The sequence below is a fragment of the Eumetopias jubatus genome, unplaced genomic scaffold (genome assembly GCF_037043125.1).
Source record: "Eumetopias jubatus isolate StellerSeaLion01/CBP00866 unplaced genomic scaffold, mEumJub1_p1.0 scaffold_15, whole genome shotgun sequence".
Classification (NCBI taxonomy): domain Eukaryota; kingdom Metazoa; phylum Chordata; class Mammalia; order Carnivora; family Otariidae; genus Eumetopias; species Eumetopias jubatus.
This window is the reverse complement of record NW_028274821.1, coordinates 11,376,679-11,391,284: the sequence shown is the minus strand read 5'-3', so window position 1 is coordinate 11,391,284 and position 14,606 is coordinate 11,376,679. Positions and strand designations below refer to the sequence as shown.

The window sequence follows — 14,606 nt, the reverse complement described above, 5'->3', positions numbered from 1 at the left end:
AAAAAAACAAAAAAATGTATTTTTTTCCCCAGGATATCAAATGTTCTGACTCACCATTTCACTGAAGTACAAGCAAAATGAAAATGCAAATGACATTTTATACATGTTTATGACTTTACCAGCTGTATGGCAGTTCCCCTTTGGCTTCTGGCTTTATTTACCAGGAAGAGAAGCTTGGAAAACCACCATACATTTGTATTTCTTTTTTTTTTTTCATACATTTGTATTTCTATTCAAATAGTTCCCTTTCTCCAAGCACTGGTTGGAACAAAGTATTAATTCTAAGTCTGGTGACATAAGTAAGTCAAGAGAATCATAGGGAGTAGATGAAAACAGACAAACATTTTCTCTTTAATGGTATCTGCTTGGATGAGAACATTTAAAAATATAAATACTAAATCCTTTAAAATTATGCCGCTTCACTAATAAGTACTAGTAAACAGAAGTTTTCCATTAACCTCTATGATTTCTAAAACCCAAATGTACCTTCACCATTGAACTCCCAGCAAAACCTCAAATATAAACCTTCTTAAGAATTCCACATTAGCCCTTATTATTAGCCCTTATTAGATAATAATTTAGCTCCTCCTGCTAAACTTCTGGGTGACCCTGAGCAAGTCAATTCACCTCTCTATGCCTCAGCTGTCTTATCCATAAAGCAGGCAAGTCTCTGAATTATTTAACATATAATTTCTTTTTCACAAAGACATACCTCAATCCCAATGGCTGGATCTGTTAATATTTAAGAACCATTCTACTTCTCTGTCATCCTTCTTCTGAAAAAAAAAAAAAACAAAAAAACACAACTTTTGTGTATATGGGAAGGAGGGGTGGAAAGAGGACCCTTCAAAGGGAACAGAAACTAGGTGGGTTTTGTTAATTAGGTTTCCTCTCTGAAACCACCAGCCAGTATTAGCAGGTGCTTGAAATTTACTCAAAGAAAAAAAAAAGTGGTTGGTTTCTCCATCTCAAGACTAACTCTTTCATAAAAGGGCAGGAGTCAATTTCTAGGAATGTGTCTTTCACCAGCTACACAATACTAACAACTAAGGGACGGGAAGGCAAGCAAAGGAGGACAGAGATGACATGAGTCTATTGTCCGCATGGAGAAAGACAAACTCTTCTTTATATGCTGTGTTCAGGAAGGAGGGCAGTAACAGACACCTGTACCTGCCAGCTTCAAGAGACACACCTCGTGTAGGTAAGTTACCTGATGGGTCAGCAGATGTTGGGAATTTACATGATGCGATGCTTTGTTTTTTTACAGCATGCGTTTTCCTTACGAGTGATTTCATTCACCCCCTTCATTCAATGGCGATTGACTGAGTACTTACTATACACAAACTCCAAGTCTAAAAGTAAATTAAAGGTATGAGTTGACTGGGATATTCAAGTGAATCTTGACATGTATTTCAGAGTAGATCAGCCCATTGGGATATTTCCAAGTCAAATAACAACACTAAACAATATACATGCTAAGCTGAAGTGCCCTGGAAATGTTTTCCCTTCACTAAATGGAACAGGGTCAAGGGAAAGGGGGAGTAAATGACAAGTGGAATAGATTATTAGCTAAACAGAACGCTGAAACAAGAAAGAGAAAGATAATTCATTATGAATCCCTTGTTTCATATATGGGACACTTGAGGCTTAGAGGTGATATGATTTGGCCCCGGGGTCATACAGCCAGATAGAGTGCCAGAACTAGAACTCGGGTCACCAGCAGGCATGCGTAACAGTCCCTAGTTTATTGCAGTATCCTTCATGTCTCCTCCTCGCCATCAGAAGCGGGACAATGGCATCATCTGCAAAGCCATGGACTGGGCTTCAAGAGCTCTGAGTTCTAGTCTTGTAACCTTCACTAGCTTAGACAGGATACCACTGAAAACTCCCATCCCTGTCCAACCTCGGTTTCCTCATCTGTAACATGTGAACAGTGATTCACAGTGAGACAGCGCAGACCACAACAAATGCAGAAGCAGTCTGGCCGTTGTGAAACTGTATGCAAGTACAGAGCCAGCACTGGGTGGTGATGGGGGCATATCAGAGAACCTGCCTGTGACTGTTAAGTCCAGCCGCTTATTACCTTGGTAAGTCCCTCCATCTGTGAGCCTCACGTTCCTCCTCTGAGTATGTGGTTAATAATCTTTGCCCTGCCTCCCTTGGAAATGGCCAGAACTTGAGAGCACTGAAAAGCATTCACAAATAACAAGGCACTGATTCAAGTGCAAAGTATTATTATGAGATCCCTCTAGTCTCCTTAATTTGGACAGAAATGTATGTGGTTTAATCATTCAGTTCTGAACAGTTTTCTTTCTCAACTAAGATGTCATTATTCGTGAGTCTCAGATTTCACAGCTTTCTCCTGGGTGCTCCGAGTCTCAGCTCCCATTACCGTACCAGGAATGCACAGAGACCATGCATGATGCTTACTCAACGTGCCACTGGCATGGACTTGGCTGAGAAAGCTTTCTTTCCCAGGGCCTCCTCTCAGCTGGAAATGCTCTGACTAAAGCTTCCATGAGCACTATTTTACTTCATCACATTAGAGGAGTAATGAAACCAACCCTCGGGCTTTTCTCCAACAACTGCAGAACACTTTAGCCTTTCCACAGAAGAGAGAAGTCTGGGTGGATGCTTGTCACCAGAGGGGCAAGAGAGGTTCCCGAAATCCATTCTCAGTAGTGCAGATGGGGAGACCTTTTTTTTTTTTTCTTTGCAGGAGACTCACTGTGAGGCCCAACCAGTCTCTCAAGGGTCACTGGCCTTAGAGCGAGGGCCCCTGGGAGGCTGAAAAGGTCCTGCAAAATTGGGGGGTGCCGCTTGGGGTCTGCAACACTCTGCCTTCAAAAAGCATCAGAGTAACTAGCATTTCCTTGTTAAGAACCCTGATTTCAGTAGATCAGATGAAAGAATTCATCAGCCTATCCAAACAACTTCTCTGGAACAGGTTTCTACCCAACCACGCTGGGCACCAGAGACAAGTGGGGGATAAGAAATACAACAGGCTCATCTGCATAGATGAGAGATAAGCAGACGTTTGTTGTCTTCTGTTTTGGCGACTCTTGGCTCCGGCCTGACGAATCAACCCTGGCATTCTCCCTCTCCTGGCCCCCACACTCCCACCGCCCCCCCCCCCCAGCTGTTGAAGCGTCACGTTGACGGGGTTGGGGGAGAGAACGGAGGGAAACGCAGAAGTCAGCTGCTGCATTGAGGCTGGAACCGTACCGCACCTGTGCAATCCGGCTTCGGCGCCAGAAATGACCAGAACACCGACTCGCAAGCCCCTCTTGAGATCCCAGGGGCGCCTGACAAGTTCGCCTCTGTTTATTGCCCGGGGAGGGTGGTGGGAGAGCTCTCCTGCTGCTGCCAAACTCAGCTGGTTGCCCTGAAAAGGGGATGGAGCTCCCGCTTCAGCGAACCCAGAGAGGTCCCCGAGGGTCACTGCGGCCAAGGTGGGGGGGATCGGGGTGGTGAGCGAGCGGGTGGGTGCTCGCGGGGAGCGCGCCGCCGTGGCCCCAGCGGAATGAAGGTCCCACTTCGGTGGCCACACGCAACCCTCCACCCTACCCCCAGCACAAGGCGGACAAAGTGCGAGCGTAGAGACCGCCAGGGTTCCTCAGGACGCCGAGCCCCCGAACCCCAGCCCTGGAGGAGGGTCTAGGGAGGAGGGGCCGGGGACGCGCAGGAAACTTACCTCACCCGGGCAGCATTCGGGCGCCTCTGCTGTCGAGACCAGTTGCGCCACAGTCCGCAAGTTATCTGGATGTAGTTGCTTCCCCCCCGCCCGGCGCCGGGAGATCTGTGCCGGCGAGGGGCGGAAGGGGCCCGACGGTCGGCGGGGCGGGGGCGGGGGCGGGGGCGGGGGCGGGGCGCGGCGCGGCGTGCGGAGCCGGCAGGTGCGGGGCCGGGGCCGCGGGGCCAAACTCGCCCGGGACGCGCCTCGGCGGGGGCGCGCGGCGGCGAGTGTGCAGTGCGCGCGCGCCGCGGCGAGTGTGTGTGTCGCCGCTTTCCCCTTCCTTCCCCGCCAGTCCTCCGGCCAGACGGAGCAGCGAGCGGCAGCCGAAAAGCCCCAGCAGCCGGAGCGCTCCGCTGCCCTGCGCGGCCTCCGCGCAGCGCACTCGGCGGGGAGCGGGGGCCGGGGGCGGAGGAGCAGCGGCGCCCCCGGGCTCGGGCTCGGGCTCGGGCGCGGGCTCGGGCTCGGGCTCGGGCGCGGGTCCCGGCGCCGTGCGCGCCTGAGTCGGAGCGAGGCGCGGAGAGAGCAGTCTGCGCGCCGGCTGCCGCGGCTCGGGGAGGCTGCAGGCCCCGCCCGCCGGCCGCCCAGGCTCTTCCCCTTTTCTCTCCACCCACTTGCTCCATCCCCGCTCGCCCTGCAGGGAAGGCAGACCGGTTTGCAGCACCAGCCGCGGCGGCGGGAACCTCCGCCGCAGTCGGACTGGGCGCCGGAGTCGGTGCATGGGGACGCGGAGAGCCGGGCTGGGCCGGGCCCCGAGGTTCGGCCGGTTTCTCCTAGACGCCAGGGTTAGCCGAGGGCGTCCCGGTGGTTCTGAAGTCTTGCAGCCCCGCTAGAGAAAGCCGTGTTTGGGATAGGACATCATCCTCCCTTCCTCAGGCCACTGAACTCTGCAGCGCCTGGTCGCCTGCCCACTGGACTCTGCTGGCCGCGAAGCCCGCATTTAAGCACAGGTGCCCCCTCCACTAGGAAGGGACAGCTAGCATTCCGAGGCGACGGCGTGCCCCCTTCTGATGACAGCAGGAGTTCCCAGGAAGTCAGACCTACCCAACAGGTAGGGTAGGTTGGCGAAGGGGTCACGGGAGAGAGGAGGCCCGAGGGACGTCAAGAGGTCCAGAGCGCATGGGCTGGGATGGGAGAGGGGACTAAATCTTCTGGATGGCGCTGAATGGGTGCGGGGACCCTTGTAATCTCCTGTGATGTTGGGGGAGAGGAGAGGGTAGGGGGTAGACCTGAGGACTCTTGGGAAAATGCTGTCTTGCAAGCTATCGCCAAATTTACTGAAAAGGTACCTACCGGATCTCTCCCAGATGAATGGAAGCAAGTGGTATTTCTCACCTTCATCGTTTCCTTCCTTGTCCTTGTTTTAAAAACAAACAAACAAACAAACAAACGCACTGATGTAAAACGGGGGATATATTCTGCGGGTGGAAGAACAGCACTTCACTTCATGGTCCTTATCCCCAGATATCCCTGGCCTGGCGAGTCACAGTGAGTTTCTCATTGAAAGGATACTCCCTAAGTTCTCAGCAAATGAACGCCTCTTTTTGGTTTTGAAATCTTTTTGTACCTCCCCCCCCCCTTGGGTAAGTTTGTTATGGTTTAATAACAGCTCCGATCAGAGTGCAATAATCCCTTGGTAATGCAAATATCTGTTATTTCTTGGACTGTTTTTCCAACCTACTTCTTCTAGATGTATCTGGCCATTACTGGGGAGTTTTCAGGCATCACGTGTTTAGGACCCTGTGACTTGGTTCTGGTTTTGTCTTGGCATTCTAGATTCTTCCAAAGCTCAGAGCAGGAACACACATCTAGTTCAGCTTGTTCCCTCTACCGAAGAGAAAACTAAGATCCAAAGACATTAAGTGGCCCAAGAGCCAGAACACAGGTTCCTTGACTCCCAGTTCCTGAACAATAAAAGAAACGGGATTAACAAAGTTCAATTTGGGGTGGATAGAGGGGGTGGCAGAGAAAGAAAAGATCCAAGAACCCTTCATCTGCCTTGAGTGAATCACTGCGTAGGGGGCAGCACCACACCGCTGTAAATAGCAGGCTGGTTGGGATCTGGGAATGATAGTCTCCCCCTCCCTGCTCCTCACCCCTCTGGCCGATCTGAAATCCAGCGAGTGGAAAACAAATCTGCTTCCCAGAGTGGTAAGTGTAAATGCAAAGCCAATTTTCAGTATTTCCTGGGAATGCAGGGGAGGCGAAAACAGGTAAAACCAAACTTAAATCACAGTGGATTGGGGGGTCACACACATTACGTACAGAGGCATGCACACACGTGTACGCACAGCCCTCCTTTCCCATTAAGAGACTGACTGACTCCCTTCTGTAAAGCATAGGGCCAACAGCCTTAGGTTTCCAGAGACAAATCACAAAGCAGACTGCCCACTGGCGTTTTAGAGAGCTAACTCAAACAGGATTCTCAGGAACTCTACCAAGAGCCTCAAGATGCTCATTACTGTGAATTAATTCCTGGAACAGGCTGACCACATAGTTATTATACCATAACACCTGTTCTTTCTTCCCGGTTCTCTCTCTACACGTACATCAACAGGAATTTGGGAAAGTCACCCTCTAATGGAAATAAAACAAGATCAATATTACTAGCAATAGTGACTTGGCCAGAAAGTTTGAAAACATTTAAAAATTAGAAAGTGCAGCTCTTATATATCAGTGATGAATCACTGAATTCTGCTCCTGAAACCAATATTGCACTGTAGGTTAACTAAAATTTAAATTAAAATGAAAAATAAATAGAAATTAGAAATCGTTTTACTTAATTTCAAATGTGACTTCTGATTCTAGATTTTAGTCCATTTTCTTAAAAAATGCTATTTACACTCCCCTGTGAGAAAGACGTGTAGATTCCTTATAGTAGATTTGATAGCATTAATGGCCCCAATTAATGACTTCCCTTTATCTAAGTCCTTTGTCTCTAATTTTGTCATCCCCTCCCACCCTAGGCTTACCTTTGGCCATTGGAACGTCAGTAGACTTGATGTAAATGAAGGCTTGAAAAACGTTTGTGCAACATACCTATTAGAATTTCCAAAATCCAGAACGCTGACAATACCAAATACTGGCGAGGATGTGGAGCAACAAGAACTCTCATTCATTGCTAGTGGGAATGCAAAACAGTAGAGCTATTTTGAAAGACAATTGACAGTTTCTTACAAAAGGAAACATGACTCTCTCCATATGATCTGGCAATGATGTTCCTTGATATTTGCCAAAAAGAGCTGAAAACTTAATTCCATACAAAAACCTGTACACAGTTTTTAGCAGCTTTATTCATAATTTGGACAAACCTTGGAAGTAACCAACATGTTCTTTAGTAGGTGAACAGATAAATGAACTGGGGTGTCCAGACCCTGGAATGTTATATGATGGGAAAAAGAAATGAGCTATCAAGCTATGAGAAGACCTAGAGGAAACTCAAATGCATATTGCTGAGTGAAAGAAGCCAGTCTGTAAAGGTTGCATATTGTTTGATTCCAATTATACAGCACTCTGGGAGAGGCAAACCTATGGAGACAGTAGAAAGATCAGTGGTCGCCAGGGGTTGGGGGTGGGGAGGTTTGAATGGGTAGAGCACCGAGGATTTCTAAGGCAGTGAAACTACTCTGTGTGATACTTCAGTGGTAGATAGCTATCATTAAACATCTGTCCCAAACCATAAAACGTACATTCCTACTGTCAACTGTGGTGTTTGGCTGATAATGATGTGTCAAAGTAGATTCACCAATTGTAACAAGGGTACCACTCTGGTGGAGGGTGTTGATAAGTAGGGGGAGGCTATGCATGTGTGGGGGGCAGGGAAGATATGGGAAATCTCCATACCTTCCCCTCAATTCTTTTGTGAATCTAAAACTATGCTAAAGAAATTTATTTATTTTTTTTAAGTTTGTGCATTTTTGCTTTTTGTTCTTGGAATTCTGCCAAGGAGCACAAGCCCACTGAAGGATGAAAGCCTGGGTTGCTCAGTCAGTTAAGCATCTGACTCAATGATTTCCGCTCATGTCGTGATTTCTGGGTTGTGAGATCGAGCCCCGAGTTGGGTTCCACGCTCAGAAGGGAGTCTGCTTGAGATTCTTTCTCTCTCCCTCTGCCCCTCCTCCCATTATCTCTCTCTCTCTCATATTAATAAATAAATATTAAAAAAAAAAGGAAAGACCTTGTGCTACAGAGGTAAGTCACCACAGCTGAGGCCATTCTTGACCAGCAAGCCCTCAGGAGACTGCAAAGGCACAAGAAGTCCAAATGAGACTGGCCAGGCTTGCCATATCCACAGAACCACCCCCACCCCCCCACAACTCAGAGATTCGTGAGAAATAATGCACGGTGGCTGTTTTAAGCCATTGCTTCAGTCCTGCATTGCCTAATAACAAACCACCCCAAAACTAATCACCACCACCAACTACCATTTACTCTTGCCATGATTCTGTGAGTCAGCTGGGCATAGGCTAGTGTCACTCCCTTGGCTGCAATCAGCTAGCTGCTGGCTGCTGGGCTGAACTGGAAGGTCCAAGAAGCCTTCCCTCACACATCAGGCACTTCTAGCTGCCTCCACATGTGGTCCTTTCAGCTGGTGGGGGCTCAGACTTCTGACACAGTGGCTGCCTTCCCAGACGGAGGACTGAGCTTGGAAGTTCTAGAATGCTACTTTTTTAAATTAACATATAATGTATTATTTGTTTCAGGGGTACAGGTCTGTGATTCGTGAGTCTTACACAATTCACAGCGCTCACCATAGCACATACCCTCCCCAATGTCCATCACCCAGCCACCCCATCCCTCCCACCCCCCTCCCCTCCAGCAACCCTGTTTCCTGAGACTAAGAGTCTCTTATGGTTTGTGTCCCTCTCTGGTTTCGTCTTGTTTCATTTTTCCCTCCCTTCCCCTATGATCCTCTGTCCTGTTTCTCAAATTCCTCATATCAGTGAGATCATATGATACTTGTCTTTCTCTGATTGACTTATTTTGCTTAGCATAATACTCTCTAGTTCCATCCATGTTGTTGCAAATGGCAAGATTTCATTTTTGATGGCTGCATAATATTCCATTCTCTCTCTCTCTCTCTCTCTCTCTCTATATATATATATATATCACATCTTCTTTATCCATTCATCTGCTGATGGACATCTAGGCTTTTTCCACAGTTTGGCTTTAGTGGACATTGCTGCTATAAACATTGGGGTGCACATGCCCCTTTGGATCCCTACATTTGTATCTTTGGGGTAAATACCCAGTTGTGCAATTGCTGGGTCATAGGGTAGCTCTATTTTCAACTTTCTGAGGAACCTCCATACTGTTTTCCAGAGGGGTTGCACCAGCTTGCATTCCCACCAACAGTGTAGGAGGGTTCCCCTTTCTCCACATCCCCGCCAGCATCGGTCGTTTCCTGACCTGTTAATTCTAGCCATTCTGACTGGTGTGAGGTGGTATCTCATTGAGGTTTTGATTTGGATTTCTCTGATGCCGGGCGATGTTGAGCACTTTTTTATGTGTCTGTTGGCCATTTGGATGTCTTCTTTGGAAAAATGTCTGTTCATGTCTTCTGCCCATTTCTTGATTGGGTTCTTTGTTCTCTGGGTGTTGAGTTTGACAAGTTCTTTATAGATTTTGGATACTAGCCCTTTATCTGGTATGCCATTTGCAAATATCTTCTCCCATTCTGTTGGTTGTCTTTTGGTTTTGTTGACTGTTTCCTTTGCTGTGCAAAAGCTTTTTATCTTGATGAAGTCCCAATAGTTCATTTTTGCTCTTGCTAGAACGCTACTTCTGCTTCATTCTATTGATTAAAGCAGTCACAGGACCCACCTGATTCAAGCGGAGGGGAAATACCCTCTCCATTTTGATTTGAGGGGCAGTATGGATGTACAGGATTAAAAGGGCCTGATAGCAGCCATTTTGGTTGAGATTATCCTGCCTGCTAAGTTTTAGGGTGGTTGTTATACCGCATTTGATACATTCTTCTAAGCTGTGGGACTTTGGACTAGTTACAGATCATTTCTGGACCTTTCTATGAAATGAGGGAGTTTGGGTTTCTCTAGGTTGCTAATGCATATTTAACTTTTTCTTTAGTGATATGTCAAGGGAAAATGATCCAGAAAGTTGCAAAAGGGAGTCTGTGCAGCACTGGTCAGCTGTGGGTATGTCGAGCATTTCATCTGCCATTGATTCTTCTACTAGGAAAAAAAACCCCAAGAATTCACAGGAAAGACCTGCATGGCCTTCATGGACATCAAACAGTAGGAAAGTAAAGGCTGCATCCCTTCACAGCTTCTAATGGATCATCTCACATCACCTTGCCTTCTCTTTCTAGAAACATCATTTCTAAGCCCACAAAGAGGCCAAATGCTTAGCTAACTCCCCTGTACAACTTGAGATGCTCATTTCGGAGGACTTGGTGACCCTAATTTCAAGTTTGCTCTTTAGGTTAGTGAAGGCTTGAATGCCTCACCCCCGAATCCCTTCCTTCTTCTTCTTCTCCGGTACCATCTTCTATTTCCTCTAGCTCTTGCTCTCTTTTCCTGTTGGATCTTTGCTTCCTTAATCCCAACCAACTCCTGTTCCTCCTTCCTCTCAGGCTTGAGAAGAACATTGAACTAGCAGTCCTGAGCCCTGCTTTCTCATTGCAACTCTGCCCTTGCAACAGTGAAGCCTCCATCCTCTCTTGGATTGAGGTTCCTGGTCTGTATCACGGGAGTGTGAGACAGAAGGCTCAGAAGGGTCACTTGCAAGCCTAATAGTCTCTGATCATTACATATCTGCAGCACATTCAGTGCCAAGGCCTGGAGCAGGGTGAACATTCAGGACTCAGAGCCCTTAGTAGGAAGTACACATGTATCTCATTCCCATTGCCTTCATACTTTTTCCGTAACTTTTTTTCTTTTTAGTTTGACAACATGCCATTCTACCAGCTGCAAACCCAATTTAACTCATTATTCTTTGCCCTGAGGTTGGCATCCTCCTAGCTCTCCTCAACTAGCTGATGTTTGCATTCTTCAGTGAGAAATGTGATGAAAAGGGGAGGCCCAGTGTTAGCAGGCATACAGGTATGACCCTAACAAAGTTCTCCACAACACCAGGTAACTCAACTAAGAAATATGAAAAGGAGCCAAAAAAGGTTTCCCTAACAAATTCATACCAAAATATAAAATTATATGCATTGAGATTGTAATCATGCAAAAAAATATAGACACATGAATAACTCCTGAAAGAGACCAATTACAGGGGCGCCTGGGTGGCTCAGTCAGTGAAACATCTGCCTTTGGCTCAGGTCATGATCCCGGGGTCCTGGGATCGAGCCCCACATTGGGCTCCCTGTTTAGCAGGGAGCCGGCTTCCGCTTCTCCTCCCCGCTTATGCTCCTTCTCAGTCTCTCTCTCTCTCTTTCTCTCTCTCTCGTTCTGTCTTAAATAAATTAAATCTTAAAAAAAAAATCGTGAACACACGTGACACCAGAAAGTCACCATAAAAGTGTGACAGGTCTAGAAAGAATACCAAGAAATAATCGAGTCTCCTGGAAAGGACAAAAAAAAAAAAGAAGGAAAAGTAATGAGTACAACACAGACCCTTGAACTTCCCACATACAGGCAGTGGCTGTCTACCCAAGACATCAGAGCCGACCCCTGCCTGCAGCCATAGTGGGAGGGGCTTGAGCACCAACAGTGAGCCACAAGAGTTCCCACCCCGTGTGGAGGGGCAGCTTCCTGAGCCAACTCTTGAATCTCTCAGCTTTGCTCTCTGAAGGGAGGTGGTGTGCATGATGCTAACCACACAAGAAACACTTGTTGAAGAGAAGGGAGTGTTGACTTTAGTCAACCAGCGAAGCCCGCATTAAGATTCCTCAAGGTCTCTGTGACACCTTCCCATGTGAATGCACCAGGAAGACAACATGAATTTTTGCTTTTATTTCTCAAAAAAGTGTAGCAACTTCCCTGACGTGGAACCATTGGGGCAGAACCTTACTGGCTAGCCTCTTCTCTTGGTGATATTTGAGTTTGAAAGCTTGGCTAGCAGAATGGAACTCTTATTCTGACATCTTAAAGACACTGTCCACAAGCTGTCCCAGCAAACTGGAACATTTTGCTAGAATGGGGGGATAGAAAAAGAAAATCTATTAATCAGGGTAGGCAAACTGCCGTAAGATACAATGAATGTGGATTAATACAAGAAAGGTTCATTTCTCTTTCATGCCTCTGTGCAACACGGTTTGGTGGTAGGGTTGGCTTCATGCAGTCAGTCAGGGACCCTGGGTCTTTCTATCTTGTGGCACCACTATGTTCAGCAAGTGGCTTCCCAAATGCCTGCCATGCTAGAAGAGAGAGCAAAGGACATAAGATGCCAGTGATACTCATCGCATCCACCCACATGCCACTGGCCAGAACCTGGCCCATGGTCCCCCTTACCCGCAAGAAGCCTGAAAAAATTTGATTAAGCACCGTGCTGGGGAAGAAGAGGAGAATACTATATTCTCTCCCCAGTGCACTGAATTAGAGACAAATCATTCATCTTAAGCTTATTCTTGCACAGCTATGATCGGAAGCTTAGGAGGGAGAGTCTCCAGCATTGAGATTTATTCTTCATGCTTGCATCTTGGTGTTTTCCCTGAATGTTTAGATGGGAAGCAGCCTACTGTATGTGTTTTTTGGATGGCCTTGCTGTCTTGGCAGTGTCTGTGGATAGAGATGGGAACATAGAGAGTCCACATCCTGCACTGTTACAGAGAATTGAACACTTGAAGCAAGTGTAGAAGTGTCTTCTGGAGCGCTTGCCACGAGGAGAGTGCTATTGATTCCATTATCAGGGGAGAAAATGGAATCTGTGCAATCAGCTTTGGAAGCTGCTATAACTGGAAGCTCAGGAGCCTTTGGGCAGAAGAAAAAAAGGTGAAAAGAAACGTAGCTCTAACTGCAGTCAGCCTGTCCTGATGGCACAGGTGATTTCGGAGGAAAGAGGATGGGGCCAGCGAGAGGAATAGGGATGTAGATTTTTCTAGCACAAACATGCCTTGAGGAAAAATAGGGGCGTTCACAGTACTGTGGGGATTTACAAGCACTTTAAATTAAAAAGCAAAGCCACGCCATGGAGATGTAAGTTAGAAAATTTTGGAGAGTTGCCCGGCTTCCTCGGACTGTGTAAGGCTCTTCTCTGTCCTTTCCCATGTGAAGTAGGGAGAGAGTGTCAGACTGACCAGGCTACGTCCTCCCCAAGTTCCCTGAGCTTGTGGTTTCCAGGGGTTGGGGGACAGTGTGTGTACATGTGTGACTTAATAATTTCCCCTTAATTTTAAAGTAGTGAGTGTAAGAAAAAATCCTCTCTCATGACCATTCTGCACACCAAGAGATACAGTGGCATTTTTTTCTAGAGACTTTTGGAAGACATGGTTAAAGAGGTGTATTTAATAAGCAGGGATTCATTTATGATATCATGGTTTGAATAAAAGGCATAATTTGACTATGCACATACACTGCAACTTCTTAAAAGTACAGAAAATCTAGAAAAATGTCCTGGAGGGAAATCTGCAAAAACGTTAGCTGTGGTTGCCTTCAGGTTAATATTGTGTATGCTTAAAAACTCTTGGGCTACTTTTTCAAATCAGAAAAAGATAAAAGAATTGGGGGAGAATATTAATATTTGACCACGACAAAACGTTGTACATGTTTTATACATTTAGAAAAGCAAAAAAGGAATTGCTCCATTTTCTTGACCCAGAGACTACCCTCCCCAATATTCAGTATTTGCTCACTATGCTTTAAAACATTTTACGCTATACTTTTAGGTTAAAATAACATGTGCACAAAGGCAAAGGATATGCATAGACTGTTTTTTCAAAGAAGATATACAGATCTACAAATACAAACAAGTACATGAAAAGATACTCAACATTATTAGCCATTAGGAAAATAAACCTACAATGAGCTACCCCTTTATACCCACCAGGATGGCTAGAATCAGAAAAAAAAGTAACAAGTGTTGAGAAGGACATAGGGGAACTGGAACTCATATACCTTGCTGGTGGGAATATAAAAGGGTTCAGCTGCTCTGGAAAAGAGTCTGACAGTTCCTCAAAAGGTTAAACACAGAGTTACCATATGTCCCAGCAATTTCACTGTCAGGTATATATCTAAGAGAAATGAACATGCACAGAAAACTTGTACCCAAATGCTCAAAGGAGCATTATTCACAATGTGAAAAAGTGAAAACACTCCAAATCTCAATCAACTCATGGATCTCCATCAACTGATGAATGGATAAACAAAGCATGATACATTCATGTAAGGGACTATGATTCAGCAGTGCAAAGGAATGAAGTACTATGTGCTACTACAATGATGAACCTTGAGCACATTATGTTAACTGAAAAAAGCCAGATACAAAAGGCCACGTTGTTTTGATTCCATTTTTAGGAAATGTTCAGAATGGGCAAGTCTATAGAGACAGAAAATAGGTTAGTGGTTGCCTGGGGCTGGAGAGAGGTGGACCTGGTGGGGAAATGGGGAATTATGAATGGATGCTAGATTTGGGGCAAAGAGAATAAAAATGTTCTAAAATTGATAGCAATGATGGATGTAGAACTCTGTGATTATACTGAAAACCAGTGAACTGTTCATTGTAAATGGGTGAACTGAATGGCATATAAATTCATCTCAATCAAGCAGGTTTTTTTAAAAAGAGGAAAACATAACATGCACTTAAAAATTAAAGCGTTTTAAAAGTGGCTGGTGCAAATGAGGAACTAAATTTTAAATTTTATTTAATTGTAATTAAATAGCCACATGCGACTCCTGGATTGGACTGCACAGCTCTGAACAATCCCCATTACGGCATTTAACGTACTGTTTATCTTTCACAAGAATACGCT

At 46.0% G+C, this 14,606-nt stretch overlaps 2 protein-coding genes and 1 long non-coding RNA gene across 8 annotated transcripts in view; 1 reads left to right on the top strand and 2 right to left on the bottom strand.

Annotated features, from left to right (window-relative positions):
* Positions 1-3,717, bottom strand: part of PABIR1 (PP2A Aalpha (PPP2R1A) and B55A (PPP2R2A) interacting phosphatase regulator 1) — a 77,921-nt gene extending 74,204 nt beyond the window's left edge. The window contains exons 1-2 of one of the 2 annotated variants that reach the window (XM_028117388.2): positions 3,695-3,717; positions 713-776 (exon numbers count right to left, since the gene is read on the bottom strand). The gene's annotated coding sequence lies outside the window, so the exon portion shown is untranslated. Of the gene's footprint in view, positions 1-712; positions 777-1,210; positions 1,235-3,694 lie in introns of those variants that run through there. The other variant, XM_088019035.1, reaches the window with a different exon arrangement.
* PIP5K1B (phosphatidylinositol-4-phosphate 5-kinase type 1 beta) overlaps positions 1-3,789 on the bottom strand; it is a 293,743-nt gene extending 289,954 nt beyond the window's left edge. For 2 of the 5 annotated variants that reach the window (XM_028117386.2, XM_028117382.2), the window contains exon 1: positions 3,695-3,789. The gene's annotated coding sequence lies outside the window, so the exon portion shown is untranslated. Of the gene's footprint in view, positions 1-712; positions 777-3,694 lie in introns of those variants that run through there. The other 3 variants (XM_028117384.2, XM_028117385.2, XM_028117383.2) reach the window with 3 other exon arrangements.
* Positions 3,790-4,330: 541 nt separating this feature from the next.
* LOC114219785 (uncharacterized) lies at positions 4,331-7,638 on the top strand. Its single transcript, XR_003611460.2, has 2 exons — positions 4,331-4,784; positions 6,700-7,638. It is a non-coding gene; the product is annotated as an uncharacterized LOC114219785 (long non-coding RNA).
* Positions 7,639-14,606: the final 6,968 nt, after the last annotated feature.